This window comes from Rhinichthys klamathensis, unplaced genomic scaffold (genome assembly GCF_029890125.1).
Source record: "Rhinichthys klamathensis goyatoka isolate OS25496 unplaced genomic scaffold, OSU_Roscu_1.1 h1tg000029l_1, whole genome shotgun sequence".
Taxonomy (NCBI): domain Eukaryota; kingdom Metazoa; phylum Chordata; class Actinopteri; order Cypriniformes; family Leuciscidae; genus Rhinichthys; species Rhinichthys klamathensis.
The window spans coordinates 2580888-2596340 of NW_026606579.1; the positions used below are offsets into that span (position 1 = coordinate 2580888).

The window sequence follows — 15453 nt, forward strand, 5'->3', positions numbered from 1 at the left end:
TAGTGTTTTATTTAGTACACTTGTTTATTCAATTTCTTACTACTGTTAAATAAACCTACTGAGAAAAAAACAAAGCAGTTTATTTCCTTTTTATATTTTATTGTATTTGTAATGTGCATCTTTGTTCTTATTTTTAATAGCAAAGACAAAATAATGAAATAAAGATTTTCAACTTCAACCCACTCCTACTTTGGCCTAAATGGTGTCATTCTTTTTTCTTTTATATTCTGTTACCTTGAATGGCTACATTTTTAAAATAGGGAAATTAGTTTGGCTGTACTGCTCATACACTTGCAAAATAGTAAAAACCAACATGAAAAAAACATTATAAAAGCGTGAATCGTGATATTCCTGAAAAAAATTGTGATATGACATTTTTTACTTGCATAAATTAACAAAAACTGTATTGTTTTTTTGTTTTTGAGGGTAAATCTGCGCTTGCAAGAAAAAGAACAGTAGTGAAGTTGTAGATAAGGCTTCGGTTCTGTGTAAGTGAAATGCCACATCAGAAATGCTTTGCTGTTGTCAAATCACAATTTGGTAAACATAATATTTACCTCATTTTAAATATTATATTTCTTAAATATGGTGGAGAAGAATAAAAAGTAGAGTAATTTCATTAAATGTAAGCAAAGGCATGCTTAAAAGGTTTAAATGCCTATTCTTGCAAAACTTATAAACCAGTTTGCCTACTATTTAGTTACTACATTACCCATCAAGGATCAACAGTGTCTCTATCTCTCATTCCTTATTTACCCATTTCCAGCAATGGAAGGCATTACTGCTTGTATTGAGTCGGGTTCAACTGATTCTCTGGGTGCAAATGTAGTTTGTAGTTTTACACATAACACATTGACATGAATTAGAATGCAGAATGTTTCTATGCCGCTATAATAATCTTTAATCAGATTTTTTTTTTAGCATAATTTTACATCTCTAATTGTGCATTCTCTTTTAGTTCTCAGTAGTTTTCCAGCATTTTCCACTGAGTTCTAAATATGCTGTAAGAACATTCGGACTCATCTGTCCCTAACAGTTGATCCAAGGTGTTATTGCATATTGGTCATACAGAGACATGTCACGTTGCTGTTTGCTCTAACATACTGTACATAACCTAGCAGCCTAAGTGAAGGATACCGTGCACAACGCACAGGATAACTGCATCACTAAGCTACACTCCATGAAGAACCTAATTATGAAAACCAATAAAATTCCCCAGGGCACAAATACAGCATTTCACTCTAATTGCGCCTGATTGATTGAAAGCTTGTTCCCAATAGCAAGTGTCAGTCGATCTATTAGTGTAGTTGTGCATGGTTTAGTGTTTTCTTAACATCTCTAGCTTGACTGTTTTTGCATAATGAGATCCCAGTTCTCCCAGTATGTGCTTTATATCGCACCGGATACCTCTACTACAGGTATCATTCTTATCTAAGAACAGATGGAGAGCACAGTAGTGCTCCTCGGATGGTTCTGCTCTGTTTACTCCTGAAAGCACAGATAGCATATGCTGCTATCATATTCTCTTATCAAAATCTATATTTTGAAAAATAACTAGTCGAGGCTTTTGAAACAATGAAAGAATGTGGAGTGTGGTGACCTTTTCAATAGACAGAGATTTAGGAGAAGCCATTATAGGTAGTTATCTTTTTTGCCTATATATATATATATATATATATATATATTTATGTGTGTGTGTGTGTATGTGTGTGTGTTAACATTATTGCATTAACACGTGGTTAATTCTAAATCTTTAATGCATTAATATAAATAATAAAAATACAATATTTAATAAAAAGAATGCAAATATATTACTGAACAGAGTTAGATGACCTTGGAAGTTGGGAATTTATCACACTTATTACCGTTGGCACTGTAGGCCGAAATGATTTGATTACTGCAATTTGAAAAACTGGTAAATACTGTCAACCATTAAGCAAAGTCAACAAAAATATCACACAGGCACCAAAGCAAAATTGACTGTTCATTTAAAGGGGTCATATAATGGTACATGCACTTTTACAAGTTAATTGTACTGAAATGTGTGTTGGCAGTGCCTGTACACAACCATCATAATGATAAAAATCCATCCAGTGGTTTTGTTTTAATCTCCTTATGTTTTCCCCTGCCTCAAATCAAGCCGTTCGACCGTGTGACGTCACACGCCCCTCCCGCGATTGTTGATTGACAGGCGCGTTTCAACACAGACCCGCCCTCGCTCGTGAGCCAGCTGTCAATCATAGTCTGCGCGGACCGGCGCGGTCATTGTTGATATGCTGGAGCACTGTCTATGAGCAGAATGGCGTTTAAGCGATTGTGGTGTTCTGTTCTTGGGTGTAATAACGAACACAGTCATTTTAATGTTCCTAAATCCGAACCGCTGAAGACGCAGTGGCTGAGTTTGTTTTCGAAGGGAATATTCCCCACGAGCAACGTCAATGCTTTCATGTTTGCGCGAATCATTTCTCAGTGGACTGCTTTATAAAGGAGGGTCAGTATAAAGCTGGTTTTGCTGAGAAGCTGCACCTGAATAAAGGATCGGAACCTATTCGTGTTCCTGCTGAACCTTCAGAAGAACTAAAGTGAGTGTAACGTTTTATTAATCTTTATATTAATATTTATATTAATCTTTGCAAATCGCTAGCTGCACGCTTCACGATGAATGCGTCGGTTTACACTCAGGGTACTCATGTTTTCTATGTACAACGTTCTCAATATAATTCATAATCCCACGTTTATAATGAACAACGCGTTATGGTTATTGTGTTATTGTGTTACAAACGGTGTACGCACAGAACAGAGAGGCGGGGTGAGCAAAGCTCATTATCATTTAAAGTCATATGCACTGAAACGGCGTGCTGAAAACAGAGCTGTTTTTGACCAGGTAAAATAAGTGTTTTCTTACAATACTAATGAGAATTTTGAATTAAAGTATATTACAAACTTTTAATTTAGACCCTAAAGAATCATATTAGCTTGTACAAAAATGGCATTATATGACCCCTTTAAAATCCGGCCATTGTTGTTAATGTTAGAATTTTAATGTTTATGCAATCAAAGCACAGAAATCAATTGCACAGAAATATCTAGCAACTCCTGCTTCAACTGTGCCATGTGAGAGACTATTTTCACTCACACATGCACAAGAAGAGGGCTTCTCTGGCACCTGTTCTCTTAGCAAACTTGTATGTCTTAGCAGCTGGTTAAATGTTGACTAGAAAGATAAGCTGACCTGAAATGTCAGAATAAGTTGTGCTTGTAGAATAAGTTAGTTTTGGAAATTCGAAGGAAGTGTTGAATCTGATGCTGGATTTAGCATATAATGACAAAATAAATGTGTTAAACAAGATAAATGGTGTATGCTCAATTTTATGATAAGTGTGGGAGCACTATGATCTGCCAGAACATGGAAGCATATTTACTGCATAAATGACATTTCAAACCGCACATCGACCATTGCTTTGTTTTTCAAACTGGTTGGTGATGTAACGATCAGAGAAAGCAATTTTCCAGCACCTCATCATATAAAGAGGGACTAAAATCAGTTAGACTTCAGTGTGCTCACAAAAGCCATGTCTAATAGATCCTTAATCAAGGGTTTTACTTATTGTCTGTTAATTAGAGCAGCCATCAAATGGCCCATGTGATTACATCTTTGATTAAAAATTGCCCGCTCAGGCCTAAGTTTGGAGAGTTTGTCATGAAAGAGTCTCCAAGGAAACAAATATACACAATAATATATATATATTATACACAACATTTTTACTTTGTAAAGCGTCAGTGAACCCCCAGGCCCGGTAATGGTTGTCCCGCAGGACAAGGTCCTCTAGTCTATGGTAAAAACCTACTCATTAGCCAAAACCTTCCATACTTTTATTCCAGGCCACGTTACTATTGCCCCTGAAACAAGTTGATCTAATTGGTATCTATTTACTAGTAGCTAAGGGCCACATATGGATATTTACATGCATGCACTTTACATTAATCTCCTTTTAATTTTATTTTAATTTGATGCACTATCCTAAACATTTGTTACAAAGATGCAAGCAGATAAAATGCTATTTGCAATCTCTGACTTGTGTATCAGAAAGTACGATGCCCGTGTGCAACGATTCCCCACCGCCTCCGTCTACAAAAAGATGTGGGAGGACAAACTCCCTGGTTGTGTGATTAACTCTGGGTTAAAAAAAATGTCATCATCTGCATTGGAGATGTTGTGCTGTGCATGGTATAAAGTAGACTGAAGCAATGAATGCAGATCAGACGAATGGATCCGAATCACAATGCCTCCATTCAAGGCGATAACCTATACATTCATTTAAAGATCCTTACTGTACAGTGGATGCTCAAGGCGACTGCATTTGAAATGCATGTGCTATAGGGGTGCTGTAGAACATCTTAGACGGCAACAGGGTGATTTAAGGGAGATTGAGAACAGCCAGATGCAAGACTGCCTGTGGCTATCCGTCCAGGACGTGCCTTGTGTCCAAAAAATACGCATGCCAAGCTGGAGCACAGATTTCCTGTTGCTGATGATGCACACATGCGTTGGTTCTCCAACCGCGACATCAGCAACAGGAATTATGTGCAGTGCTTCAGGTTGACATGACTATTTATTCAACTACCTACGTGCTTGTTATCCATTTCCCCTCCATTTCTGCTCCTTCTGACGCATATTCTCTCACTCTGGCGCATATTCTCTCAACTTGAATGTGGATAGGCATGCAATAAAACGACTCAAATTTAAATGTATGAACAAACTAGATGAGGTTGATTTGACAAATATTACAACTTACCGTTTCAACGTAAGTCATTCCGGTTGATAAAGCGACATGTATTCCGTTCATCTACAGCGCAGTGCTCCAGCGGGAAGCGCGCGCCACGCAAATGAAAATACGCGCGCGTGTTCTTCTTTTAACGCAGATGGAGAAATAACAGCGGTCCTAACGTTGATATTTTGCCGTGCAAATGAGGCAAAATCCAGCAGGTGAGAGCCGTCTGGAAGCTTTTTAGAGTCCCTCGCGCTGACAACCTCCTCCTTCCTCCGCTTTCAGAAGCGCATCTGCAGCCGCTCGTTCGGTTGTCACATTGACATGCCGCTGTCTCTCTGCCCAGCGGTCATTAATATCGGAACAGCCCCCGAGTCTCCAGAGAACAACCAATAGCGGCGGGGCGGAGAGAAACTCTCGCACCTGATTGGCTAAACAGCAACGTCTGTCAGACAGGAACCGTTGGAGAAATAAAGAGAGACAGAAGAAAATGGATATGCTGGGATTAATTTCTGATTGCGTAGTGTGTTGGGTTGTCTTTTGGGGACATTGTGTATAAAAGTAACAGGGAGTAGGCTATGAGAAAGTTTCTACAGTAAATAACTCAAGTTTAGTTTGGTTACAACATAATATACGGTTAGTTTTTAGTTAGTCACACACACAATTAGCCTACAATAACTTAGCCTACAACTGAATGGGCTCTATGCACGTCGGTATTTCCGGTGAAGGTCTAAGGATGCTGGATTAGCCTACTTCCGCCGATCATAGAGTCCAATGCTATACCGAGAATTTATATTGGTTTTTATACTCTATTGCTAAAGAAACGTTAGTCACAAAAACAGACAAAGCAGACACCCCTCATTTTGTTTGTGCTTCTTTGTTTGTTATATTAAATAAACATAACTATATATAAAATTACATCTAAACGTATTAAAGTTTCGTTTCAAAGACGAGAGGACAGTAAATTTTGAAGACTCTGCCATAATCCCGTTTTCCTCGGTTTTCCTCCGCTTTAAATCTCCCCAACCGGAAACGCAAGAGCATCCTTGCGTCAAACGCGGAAGTTATGCGTGCATACAGCCCATTGTTTCACAGACTCTGAGGATGCGTTTTAACGGTCATCAGCGTCGTAAATCCTGCAAAGTTTTTAATATTTTTAATTTTTAAGTAGGCTATTTATAACACTATAGGCCTACATTGTATTATATTGCCTTTACAAATAATAATAATAATAAAAAATAGTTAACGCTGCTGTGAGGGTGTTTCTAAAACAGCGGCTGTGGTGCCGGTAAAATTGATATCTTTCTCTCTTCCGACTGCCTTCCGATATTTAATGTAGTCTCTCATTCACCACTATCCACCTTATTTTTCAGGTAAGAGCGGGTGTGGCCATTTGTAATTTTAATGTGTCTGGCTTCCGGTGTCATTTGCTTCCAGTTATTTTTAGCTGTAAAAAACAGCTTGTTATGCTGCTTTATATTGCAAATAAGGTGGACAGAAGTTTTTACCCAATTATGAGCACTCTTTACTTGCACTCTTTACTTGTATGCTATTGCTTAAATAATGGCTGTGTTTTTTTTAAATATATATTTTATATCATTGCAGATGAGGTGTAGTGGCTTGACTTTAGGACCAGAACTGCCCAACAACCAGTGTTTTGGGAAGAAAATAATCAAGAAGCAGAAGGTACACTTTCCATTCATCCAATCCTTTCATTGTTTCAGGGACTTTGACAGAAGTACGTCCTCTTTGCTGTGAGCTGACCCTGTTTTCAGGGATGAATTCACTGTGAAGGTGCTTCCCTGAAGCCTATGCCCAGGTTGTTCACAGCTCACCCTCGGGACTGCACACACCTTGAGAAAACAGGGATATAACTCATAAAAGACTCCCGATAGGGTCGGAAACTGGTCCATTTTTCCACATCTGGCATCAAGAGACTGCTCTGCCAAAGAAAAATGTGCATGTACTACGAAAGCATAAATCTGGGTTTTGGTTGAGGTCAGCAAGTACCGTGTTTTTCATCAGTCCATGCCCCTGTTTATGAAAAATTTAGAGGAATATTCGGAAGTTGTGAGGTGGTTTCTTCGTGGCATTTCACAGCATCTGTTTTCTGACAAGGACTTGGAGGCAGTGCAGGTTATTGACTGGAGTTCCACAGTTATAAATATTTGTACAAAAAATCTTAGAGAACATGCTCTTGCAGCCTCTTTCAAAGACATAGTCTGTAAAGTTTTCTGAAGAGTCTTTAACAAAAGTAATTTTAAAGCTACATTCTGAAACCACCATTATTATGGCCAATATAGTGCTTGCACAGTTGTAAGTATTATTAAATGGTTCTGATTTTAATTTCTGGTTAATAATAATGTCAGATTTTATTCAAAGCGTGTCAGCAATAAACTGCCCACTGCCGGGCTAATGAACTAAACTACTCTTCTGCCAAGTAATAATCTACGGAAGTCCTAAAAGAAGATAAGCGAATTAATTTTTGCTTTGATCAGGGACTCACCCAAGCTGAAATAGCTCTATATCCGTCAGTGATGGACTGTTTCTGAATCAGTGTCCGAAGCGGCCTACAACTTTCACAGACACTACACTGACTCTGAACATGTGGTCAGTTTCATTGCCAACCAACTCATGTGGTAAGCGAATGATGAGATGTTGTTTTCTCATGAAAAAAATGCTGTTTTATACAAAAAAAACATGGGTAAAAGCAATATTACATTGATAAATCATATATAACATAAGCCAGTGACATAACAATCCCATTTCTCAATAGTCACTGCATCAGCACATTGCTTTTCAGGTCGGTGGAGTTGCTGGACAAGCGACTCCCCGTGACATAACGTGATAGTGGCATACCTGCAGAGATGTGCGAGTTTCCTGGGAATACGTCTCAAACGGTAGAGTTTTTGCAGGATGTGCCTACAGCATACCTGTCAACACTCCCGTTTTTCCCGGGTTTCTCACGTTTTTTAGCCCTATCTCCCGGACCCCTCCCGGTTTGTTATTTTTCCCGGGAAACTCCCGTAATTTGCTTGGCCCAAACTCCTTTATGAATAATCGGACCAATGTTTGTCTAATGTTGACCAGTTGCCAGATATTGTATTAAATGCATTATATTCACACAATCCACAGACCATTTACAATTTGAACCCGTTTGTCACCTCAACCTGGCAACCTATAACCCAGTTGCGCAGTCGCGGAAAGTTTAACCCGAAAGCGAGCCGATAGACATGATGGCAGGTGAAGGTGGTGTCCCCGCAATGAAACTGAAGTACAGTACTGCTTCAGGAAGATTAGGGATAGCTCACAACTGAAGTTATTGCATGCAGAGGCCAGACAGACACACGGAGGCGATTGGCATCTCACAACTCGGACTTTATTCCCAAATCGAACTCGTGTAGCCTAACTGTCTGTCACACGTTCTACTGTCCACATCGTTACTTAATAAACAAAATAAGATAAAAATTAGCATCAAACAGAAATTACCCGCATACATGGGGTGTTCGCATAGACAGTAAAAGGGGAGTTAAGGCCCAAGGCACATACAATACAATACTCCGCCGCCGCCGGAGAAATCACCCGGATTTTGAAAACCAAATGTTGACAGGTATGGCCTACAGTGCAGTTAACAGGCCGCCCAGGTGGGGGTTGTTTATAGTTAAGACTGATGTAGAGACATTCTGCCACCAGCCAACCACACACAACATCTCAGACTCCTCATTAGGCCTCCACACGCCCATGATGTTCAAGTTAGTTTACCAAGGTAAAAAAAAAAGTTATAAATATATACATTTCTTCACAAGAAACTTAGAGAAGATGCTCTTACAGCCTCTGACAAACACATAGAACCTGTAACGTTTTCCGAAGAGCCTTTAACAAAAGTCATTTTAAAGCTGCATGCATATTGATTCTGAAAACACCATTATTAGATGTGTTTGCACTGTTTTAAGTATTAAACGGTTCAGATTTTCATTTCTGATAAATATATAATAATGCTACATTTATTCAGTGCTTTTTAGCAATAAACTGCCTGCCACCAGGCCAATGAACTAAACTACTTTTCTGCCAAGTAATAATCTATGGAAATCATAAAAGAACATGCTTTTTTTTTACTTTGCCACAACTTCATGATCTCGACATGTCATGTCATAAATTCTTTCTTTCTTTCTTTCTTTCTTTCTTTCTTTCTTTCTTTCTTTCTTTCTTTCTTTCTTTCTTTCTTTCTTTCTTTCTTTCTTTCTTTCTTTCTTTCTTTCTTTTCCTTTGTTTGTTTGTTCAGTTGTTCTTTCTTTCGTTTGTTAATTCAGTCTTTTTTTGTGTATTTGTTCTTTCTTTCTTTCTTTCTTTCTTTCATATTTAATTATTTCGTTCATTTGCTCGCTTGTTCTTTCTTTTTCGTTCCTTCTTTCGTTTGTTCATTTGTTTATTCATTGTTTGTTTGTTTTCTTTATTCTTTCTTTTGAATCTTTTGTTTGTTTGTTCTTTTATTCATTGTTGGTTTTGTTCTTTCTTTCTTTTGTTTGTTTGTTCTTTTTCTTTCTTTCGTTTGTTAGTTCGATTGTTCTTTCTTTCATTTGTTAGCTCTTTCTGTCATTTGTTTGTTTGTTCTTTCTTTCTGTTACTTCATATTTATTTATTTAGTTTTTCCTTTAATTCATTTGCACGCTTGATCTTTCTTTCATTTGTTCATTAGTTATCCATTGTTTGTTTGTTTTATTTGTTTCTTTTCTTTCATTTGTTTGATTGTTCTTTCTTTCATTTGTTTTTTGTTTGTTTGTTCTTTCATACTTTCTTTCATTTGTTTATTTGAGTTTCAAACTTTTGTTTGTTCTTTCTTTCTTTCTTTTTCACGAGCCAGGTGGACTGCAAAATTTATTTCAGCTAATAAAGGCTGCATAATTTGTAAGTAAAAGAGTGAGAAAGGGGAGATTTATTAGCCGGTGATTAGAAGCTTGTGTCAGCACACTATGCTTGCAGTTTAGTTTATGTATCTCCGAACGGATGTTCAATGCTCTTTAAAAGTCCTTGTTAAAAGTGCAAACGTCCTGAGAGGCAGTCTATACACATTCAATATTATTAGTATTCTTTCCAGCACCTGTGTAACACCATCTTTTCAAGTTTTGCTCTGAATGCTACAAAAGTTGACTGGATAAAAGGATAGATTTCTTTTTTGTTATACAAAAAAGCAGAGTGAGACTGCAGTTTTAGCCGCAAGATGTGCAAGGGCCTCTCTGAGGAGTTCTGTTGTCTCCCCTGTTTGTTCTGAGTTGTTCTGAGTTCTGAAGTGTGGAGGTTAACGTCTCTCGTCTCAGCCGATCATGAGGCCAGGCTCCAGGAGAGGGTGGCCGCTTCTACCGGAGCTTCCGTTCCAGTGAAATATGACTTCAATGTTGAGAATAGGGTGACATACATAAGAAACTGAGACAGAAAAGAGCATAGATAAGATGGTGTGTGACGACTGATCGAGTCCCACATTTTATTGCATGCATAGACTACAAAAGCTCAATAACAGATTCACGAAAGGCTTTGGCTGTCCATTGTTGAAAACCTTTTTTTATGCGCGTGTGCAATAGATGCAGAATGATTTTTAAATTGAATCCTGGGATTTCCACCCAGGCCCATAGCTTGAAATTCTGGGCCCTTTACCTCTTTTTCAGCCACTTGTAAGGAAGAGATACAGCCTGATGGAATGGTGCATGTTGAATTGTGCTTTGATCAATTGCCCTGTGCAGTTTATGCATGGACGACCCGAGTTCAAATCCAATATTCAATTTTACGATATTGAATATTACTCAGTAGTTCTCTTATCACAGTTCTCTTTTGTCCGTTTCTTTATCCCTAGATGGTTTTCCCATATCTGCTCTTTGATTAGTTCCATTTTCTCTGCTCTTTACTGTTAGCTATGTCCTCTCAGCTCTCTTATATTTCATCTCATTCGTACAGTATGATTCTTTTCTTATAGTTACTTACAGCCATGATCCTGTAGTAAATCAAATGTAAGCTTTATTAAACTAAATAGTTATTTTATCATTTATAAGATTTCTAAATATTTCCTTTTACTACAGTAAATCTGAGAAAATACATTGAGAAATCAAAAGAAATGTTATGTTACCATACACATTCATTCATTCATTCATTCATTCATTCATTCATTCATTCATTCATTCATGGTTAGCTCACTCATTAAGAAATGCTGATTTTTAAACATGCTGGGCCCGGTTCCCCAAAACTTTCTTATCGCTAAGTATTTCTTAACCTATTCCTTAACCTCTCTCTTAACCTTACGGCACGATTCCCGACACGTTCGTACGCTAAGTATATCTTCTGTAAGTCACACTTTCGTAAGGTTGGTCTGGACCATCCGTAAGCTCTCTCTTAGCGTTGTTTGAGCTCAAGACGCTAGTGGCCGCCACTGTGCAGCAGTCTTTTTTTTTTTTTTAGATTCACAGTTTTTTTTATTGATTCACAGAAACTTTCCAGAATACAACACAATACATCTGTTTTTTATCAACATTTTTACTCCGATACTCCCCAACCCCCTCCCTCCCAACTTGATCACCACTTGACTATACAGTTAAGTACAATTAAAGATGACTTCCGGCATACAATAGTGAAGGAAAAGAAAATAATAGCATACATACCTATATCAACACAATTACACAAAGACTGTGCAGCAGTCTTTAGAAATCAGTGAAGCGCAGTACAAGTCAAACTATGGTATGTTGACAATGTTGTGGCTCAACAATGATTTTATGTTATGGACATTTTAAGACCAATAATAAAATATGTTCGCAATGGATACAGACCTATTTAAGAAGTTGGCTTTATTTGGTATCAGAACTAATATAGCCGATCAGGCTTGATGTTGACTGGTGTATTGGTATACAATATACTCATAAATGTAATAATTTTGTCATTTTAAATGTTTATACTCCATATGAGTCTAGTGAGAACGAGGTTGAATATCTCAATAGACTGGCTTCTATAAATGCTTTTATTCAAGACAATAGCATCTCCAGTGTATATATTGTTGGGGATATGAATGCTGATATCAATGACAGCAACTCATTATTTGCTAAGCACTTGACCTGCTTCACTGAAGATAATAACTTCACTCTATCAAGTAGAGTACTGTTGATAGTTGCATACATAAGCGAAGCCTGGTATTCAACATATGGCTTGACCAATGTTTTAGTACAGCTGATGGGCATGCAGCCATAGAAAATATGGGTATTAAGTTTGGGGTCACAATAACAGACCATAAACCTTTGGCCCTAACAATTAACATTGAAGAATTACCATGCATCTACACCCAGAAACAACAATGCTATCAGTGGTAATGTGAGTACTAAATTAGACTGGTCAACTCTTTTTGAAGAGGATCTATTGGCTTATTATAACACATAGCAATATCTAAGTAATGTTTATCTGCCCAGAGAAGCTATTATGTGTAATAATGTGTACTGTCAGATTGAGGAGCATAAGAGTAATCTATGTGCCATGTATGATGATGTAGTGGATGCTCTGTTTGAGGGTGGTAAACCTCTTCAACACAGGAGAAACAGGGCCTATAATATTAGACCAGGATGGAATGATCATGTAGCTCCATATCACACTGAAGCTTGGGAAGCTTACAAGCTTTGGGCCCTGGCTGGGAGACCTAGGCAAGGCCCTGAGCTTGAGAATAAAAAGCTTGCCAATGCCAGATATAACTATGCTGTTCGTTTTATATCTAGAAATGAGCAAGCCATGAGGGCTGACTCTATGGCCAGTAAAATGATGAGCAACATTATCACTGACTTTTGGAAGGAGGTGAGGTCCTTAAATAACTGTAAATATTCCCCCCTTGTACTGTTAAAGTGGCTCTGTTCAAAGCTTACTGTACACCACTCTATACTGCCCATCTGTGGTCTTCTTACAAAAAAATCCAGCATGCAGAAGTTAAAAGTTGCCTACAATGATGCAATGAGAATTTTACTCAAGGTTCCCAGGGGATGGAGTGCAAGTCAGATGTTAGTATCTTTTGAAGTAATCACACTGAAAGCACTTTTAAGAAATTTGATGTTTAAGTTTATGCAACGTCTGGATGAGTCTACCAACAGTATCATGGCGGCACTCTCAAATCCCTTAGTGAGCTGCTCCAGGTACACATCCAGACTGACAGTGCATTGGCTGAAATGTCTGTATGTATTTTAATTCTTGTATTTTTCTTTTCTTTTTTTTTTGTGCTTTTTGTCTTATTTGTTTGTTTGCTTGTTTGTTTTTATCTGTCCTGTCTTGCGTGGCTTTTTGGAACTGAGTCTGGCAAACAATTTGGCTCTAAATGGCTAAGATCTATAAATGGGTAAGCATGGTGGTGTCCAGTAAGCGAGAACTATGGCAGCGATCCAACGTGTCCTTGTATTGAATCAAAGACGGCGCCGGCCGTGGAGCCGTTTAGTCATGTCATAATTTTTAGAAGTCGTTAAACCCATGTCAAGAAGCGGCACAAGTGGCACATCGGGATAAGGGGGGTGGATGACTAGTGAATATGTGAACATATTACTGACAATTTGATCATTTAATTAATAGTCTATATTTTACTGATAACTTAAACTATGTTCAAATAAATGTTACTGGAATAATTTGAGGAATGTTTTTCATTTGCATAGAACGTGTTGTCTTTCTTAACGCCGTAATGCACCTTCGTGTGAATTGCAAAATCGATTCCTGCGCAATCGATGCCAACTAGTTCAGCCCCTTCGCCTAGGACAGCGCCTTTGTAGCGTCGAACGTAAAAGGCAGCGTCTTAAGAAGCTTCCTAAGGGACACTTCGGGGAACACACTTAGGAACATAAACAACTTCGGTAAGATATATCTTTTTGAGTCTTCTTAGCGCGCTAAGAGTGAGCGTTATCGGGGAACCGGGCCCTGATTTTTATCTCGGAAATTTGACTATACCCATGCCTGTTTGTCTTTCTGAGTGCATGATTCAATGGCAGTTTGAACAATATAAACTATTATATGTTTTACCCTCTCCAGCTTCAGCACGTATTTCAGTTTGCTCAATAGATACATGAAAATGGGCATGCATTGTGTTTGACACTCAGGACAGATGTTGAAACCCTGCAGATCAATGCTCTCTCCATTCCCTTTGATGTGTTAGAATAAGCAACATTTTTTTCAATGGTAGAAAAATGGCTGTAAAGACCATGTCTGAAGTGCACAGATATGGCAATGACCTTCAGATTTGTTTATTACACTTGAGCACTGATTGTGCTGGAAAAATGCCACTCAGACTGTCCATTTATGACAAAAACCATTCAAGCTCACCAAAAAAGTAAGAAGGATAACAATAAAACTGTAGAACATGTGTGGGAACATCCCAAAGTTTTTGCATTAATGCAATTGTGAAATGAAAATCTTTATGACTTTGGGACTATAAGAACAAACGAATACGGAGATGTGGCAGCATTGTGCCGGCATCTGAAATCTCCCGTGTAACTCTTTTGTTTCATTATATTCCTTTGTGCCACCACAGTGAATGACTGGTGCTGATTATGCAAATGAGCCAGAGGAAAGAAGCATGGGTAATTATCACAGTTGTGGATTGGCTTTGGGGGAACAAAAAACTCCCTCTGCCATAGAGACACTGTAAGAAAAAAAACAGGTCTTCTTATCCACTGTATTGATGGATTTCCATCCATATCCTATCTATTCAATAAAAATCAATTCAAGCATTTAAAGGGGCCATGGCATGGGAAATCAAATTTGCCTTGATCTTTTGACATATAAGAGGTCTGGATATATAAACAAAGCATTATTGCTGGATCTGTGACATCCATGGGCAAATACATTTGAATCTGACTGCTAGTTACACATCATCGCACCATAGGCCCCGCCCACTGGCATTCAGTCGCTTAAAGGCTGACATTTGCTTACACTGGATGGATTTGAGCATTGTGTCGCATCAAAAGTAAATACAACCCATTATAATCACTGACACTGGATAGTGGATACAGTATACAGATGCACGTTCAGTTTCTGACATAATCCAACACGCTTGAGTCTGCCAACAACAGGACTACTGGAAGAGTAAAAGAAACGTTTGCTTTGATGTGTCCAGTTTAAACAGCTATTTTGCGTCAGATTGGGATCAGAATGATCCCAATGTCAAAAACAAGTGGATGGTTTATTTTTGTGACGAGGCACAGCGTAATGGATAGTTTGCAATGTTTTCAAAACACTCATGGGCCACACCAAGTGGGTGTTGATACTGTTTCCTATGCAATGACTTAGCCAATCATAACAGTGGTCGTTTACTGGCAAGCCTTAAAGGAGCCGCCCCATAAAAAAGGATCATTTCAGACAGAGGGTCAGAATGAGGGTTAAAAAAAAAATGTCCACATATTTTGGTTCAATTCAATAACCAGTTAATTTATTTAAGTTAATGCAATAATAAAATAAACTGTTGAATATTTGTCCTTGCTCAAATGTGCATGGACCAAAAAGAAATTGTGGGTTTTTGTGTGAAATTTGAAGTTAATAACCACAATTTATCATACTATTGTTGTTATATTCTATTTGAAATATGTAATTTAAATGTAACATTGACAAAGTTTGTATATTTCTTTCTACACTCAGGTCGTTTGAAGTTTGACTGGCATCACTGGAAATAGCCGCTTAGTGAAATGACTCGCCT

General features: G+C 38.1%; 1 long non-coding RNA gene across 1 annotated transcript in view; it reads left to right on the forward strand.

The window, feature by feature from the left end:
- Window positions 1-15453, forward strand: part of LOC130080002 (uncharacterized) — a 68273-nt gene that overhangs the window by 16560 nt on the left and 36260 nt on the right. The window contains exon 2 of the long non-coding RNA XR_008806637.1: window positions 6375-6455. This is a non-coding gene — a long non-coding RNA (uncharacterized LOC130080002). The remainder of the gene's footprint in view (window positions 1-6374; window positions 6456-15453) is intronic.